We start from the raw sequence: 4,471 nt of genomic DNA on the forward strand, positions 1-4,471 counted from the left end.
ACGTGACCTCTAACATGGGAGGGGATAGCTTGCAACGTTAATGAGAAAAGTAATCGCCAATAACGTCCTCGAAGCCATCATAGACCACGTTAATTGCCACGTTAACTACATTAACGTGGTAGTTAACGTGGAAGAAGAAAATGAAGCCAACGTTAGTGACACTCACCTTTGTCACTAACATTGGACCAAGCTCATACTGGCCACGTTAAGAGCCACGTTAACTCAGTTAACGTGAACTCTAACGTGGGGAAACAAAAGAATGACCAACGCTAGTGACACTCACCTTTGTCACTAACGTTGAGCTAAGCCACTTTGAGCCACGTTAGTTGCCACGTTAACTCAGTTAACGTGGACTCTAACGTGGAGGGAGCAAAGAATCGCCAACGTTAGTGACACTCACCTTTGTCACTACCGTTGGGATGAGCCACTATGAGCCACGTTAACCCCCACGTTAACTACATTAACGTGGAAGCTAACGTGAGTAAAAGGGATGATGAGCCAACGTTAGTGACACTCACCTTTGTCACTAACGTTGGAGATGGCTAGCAATACCATGTTAGAAGCCACGTTAACCTAGTTAACGTGAACTCTAACATGGGAAGTAGGGGCATTTTGGAACGTTAGTGACAAAGGTAAGTGTCACTAATGTTCTCGAAGATGTGGCAAGCCTACGTTAAAGGTCACGTTAGCCACACTAACGTGAACTCTAACGTAGGGAGAAAGGAGGATTCTCAACATTATTGGAAAAAGTAAGTCCCAATAACGTGTGCGAAGGACCAAGAGGCAACGTTAGTGGTCACGTTGATGCCACTAACATTGAGGTTAACGTGGAGCATCCTTGGGTTAGGAATGTTAGTGAAAAAGGTGATTGTCACTAACGTTCTCGAACCCACACTTTCACTTAACGTTAACGCCACTAATGTCCTAAGCTAGAATCCCTGCCTACTTCACACTTTCTCTCTACAAGTAAAGCTAAGCCCACTGAAGAAGATAACTGCTTCAACTCAAGATCCAAAGGCCCATATCCAAGACTTGAAGAGCCAACTAGAAGATCAGAAGAATAGTATAAATAGGGAGAGCTTTGAACTAGAAGGGAGCTTTTTGGCATTATTAGAATTACTCTCTGTATTTTACTTTCTCTGCAACTTTTAGTTTAATTCTCAGAATGTACTCTCCATCTATGCTTTTCATTCCCAGAGCTATGAACAACTAAACCCCTTTCATTGGGTTAGGGAGCTCTGTTGTAATTTGATGGATCAATAATAGTTTTCATTATCCTTCTTCTCTCTTTTCTCTTGATTTTACTAGAAAGCTTTCAATCTTCATCCAATTGAGTAGTTATCTTGGAAAAGAAGCTATTCATACTTGGATCTCTTCTGAACCTTGGAAGAGGAATTAAGAGATCATGCTAGAATTGCTTTCTCATGTTGGACCAAATTGGGGTTTGGGCGGATATGGTGACATATAATTCTCCCAATACTTTGATTTGGAAATACATGTGGTATAATCAGTGACCACACTTCATCTCTTCTCATGAGCAATTAGATCAAGGAATTGGCTATTGATCTGATTTGAGAGATTGAATTACCAAGGAATTGGAATTCAATCACTTAAGATTGCCAAGGAGATCAATGAATGCATTGATTGAGGAAGAGATGAAAATGAACTTGATCCGGAGAATGCAACATCTCCTAAGCCCAATGAATTCTCCATTTCTGATCTTACCCATTCTCTTTGCTTTCTGCTATTTACTTGCATGCTAAACTCCCCTTCCCCATTTAAGATTCTGCAATTTACCTTCCGTCATTTATTTTCTGTAATTTACTTTCCTGCCATTTAATTTCCTGCAATTCTCAACCCAATTTCTGCTTAGCTCAACTAGAACATTCTTCCAATTAAAGTTGCTTGACCAATCAATCCCTGTGGGATTCGACCTCACTCTATTGTGACTTTTTACTTGACGACAATTCGGTATACTTGCCGAGGGAGATTTGTTAAAGGACAAGTTTCCGTGCATCAAGTTTATGGCGCCGTTGCCGGGGATTGATTTTGTATCAACAATGATTAAATTGGTGGATAACTAGATTGAGCATTTGTTTTTATTTTGTTTGATTTAAGCTCATTTGAGTAATTTACTTTCTATTCAGTTATTTTTTCCCCTTTTCCCTACCCATTTTTCTTAGTTGTTTACAATTCAGTCACCAACCCACTAACTGTTTGATATATTGCATCACTCACACTAACAGCATCTCTGTAGAAATTACTATCTGCATCTATCTTTCTTGCTTTTGCCTTGTTGGTTGTATGACAGGTAGAAGAAGCGGGGCTTCAACTTCCTTTGATTTTGAACCTGAGAGGACCTTCCTTAGATTAAGGAGGGAAGCAAGAGGAAAGAGAGTAGTTGGTGCTGAGGAAGAGGAGGAGTACTTTGAACCAGATATGGATGAGAATATGGAGAACCATCATGAAGAAGAGGCTCACAACCATGGCCGAAAAGGTCCAGCACATCAGGCTGGGCAAGAGAGAAGAGTTCTGGGTTCTTACATCAATCCAAACCCAGGAAACTGTGGAAGTGGCATCCAACGGCCAACCATACATGCCAACAACTTTGAACTAAAGCCACAGCTTATCACCCTTGTTCAGGACAATTGTTCATTCGGAGGAAGTATCCAAGAAGACCCTAATCAACATCTAACCACCTTCCTAAGGATATGCGATATTGTGAAGTCTAATGGTGTTCATCTTGACACTTATAGACTAATTCTGTTCCCTTTCTCACTCAAGGACAAAGTATCTAAACGCATGGAATCCTTTCCAAAGGAAAGTTTAGCAACCTGGGAAGATGTGGTGAACAAATTCTTGGCAAGATTCTATCCCGCTCAACGGATCAACAGGTTGAGAGCTGAGGTACAAACCTTTAGGCAGCAAGATGGTGAGACTCTATATGAAGCATGGGAGAGGTTTAAGGACCTGACAAGAAGATGCCCGCCAGATATGTTCAATGAATGGGTGCAGTTGCACATTTTCTATGAAGGTTTTTCATATGAATCAAAGAAGGCAGTAGACCACTCATCCGGAGGATCTCTGAACAAGAAGAAGACCATTGAAGAAGCCATAGATGTCATTGAGATTGTAGCTAAGAATGACTATTTCTATGCTTCTGAAAGAGGCAACACTAGAGGAGTGATGGAGCTGAACAACGTGGATGCACTGCTAGCTCAAAACAAGATGATTACCAAGCAATTAGCTGACCTCACCAAGAAGATGGAGAGGAATCAAGTAGCAGCAATAACCACTTCAGCAGCAACTCAAGAAAGAGTGAATGAAGAGGCAGAGGGTGATCAGGAACAAGCCAACTACATTGGAAATTCACCCAGGCAGCACCATGACCCATACTCCAAAACATATAATCCTGGTTGGAGGAACCACCCAAACTTTAGGTAGGGAAATCAACAGGAACAAGGCCAAGATCAGAGACGCCACAACCCCAGCAACAATGCAACTCACCAACATTCTACACAGAGATCATATCAGCACCCACCTAACAACACACCTCAACATCCATACCAAAGTCAAAATGGCCCTTCTCACTCCTCCAATCTCAACTCACCATCATCTGAAGATAGACTCTCCAGGATTGAAACCCTACTTGAAGGCATATACAAGGAAATTCAAGATAACAAGGTGTTCAAAGAGGAGGTGCGAGCCAATATCAAGAATCAGGGAGACACCATCAAGAGGCTGGAATTTCAAGTGGGATACCTATCTGAGAAGATTCCCAAACCTACTGATAGCTTCCCAAGTGACACAGAGAAAAATCCGAGAGGTGAAGCAAAGAAAGTCAGATGGGAAGATTGCAAGATGGTTACTATAAGTGATAAGGAGACTGAGGAAGAGCTGAACAAACCATCAGAACAATCTGAAGATACATCACCAGGAAAGAAGGAAGAGAATCCTCAGGAAACCACAATTACGCAGAAAGAGTTACTGAGGCTCTATGCACCCTTTCCCCAATTACTAAATGGTGGTGTAGAGAAGAGAATATACTCAAGGTTTCTTGACATATTTGCATCCCTCCATGTAAACATACCATTCATCAAGGCTCTCCAACAAATGCCCTTATACATTAAGTATATGAAGGAGCTGCTGACCAGGAAAAGCTCACTCAAGGGAGGACAAATCATAGTGATGAACAAGGAGTGCAGTGCTCTCATTCAACCAGAGCTGCCTACAAAAAGAAAGGACCCAGGGAGTTTTCACATCCCCTGTGCCATAGGAGAAACAATGTTTGACAAAGGATTCTGTGATCTGAGAGCAAGCATCAACTTAATGCCTTTATCCCTTATGAAGAGGCTGCAAATCAATGAGTTGATGCCCACAGACGTAGTCATCAGGCTGGCGGACAAAACTCAAAAACAAGCAATTGGAGTGGTTGAAAACGTGCTGGTGAAGGTTGGGAACTACTTCCTTC

General features: G+C 41.8%; 1 non-coding gene across 1 annotated transcript; it reads right to left on the reverse strand.

The window, feature by feature from the left end:
* Nucleotides 1–2,892: 2,892 nt before the first annotated feature.
* LOC112724220 (small nucleolar RNA R71) lies at nt 2,893–2,999 on the reverse strand. The gene has a single exon (XR_003163394.1). It is a non-coding gene; the product is annotated as a small nucleolar RNA R71 (small nucleolar RNA).
* Nucleotides 3,000–4,471: the final 1,472 nt, after the last annotated feature.

This window comes from Arachis hypogaea, chromosome 11 (genome assembly GCF_003086295.3).
Source record: "Arachis hypogaea cultivar Tifrunner chromosome 11, arahy.Tifrunner.gnm2.J5K5, whole genome shotgun sequence".
In the NCBI taxonomy this organism is placed as follows: Eukaryota; Viridiplantae; Streptophyta; class Magnoliopsida; order Fabales; family Fabaceae; genus Arachis; species Arachis hypogaea.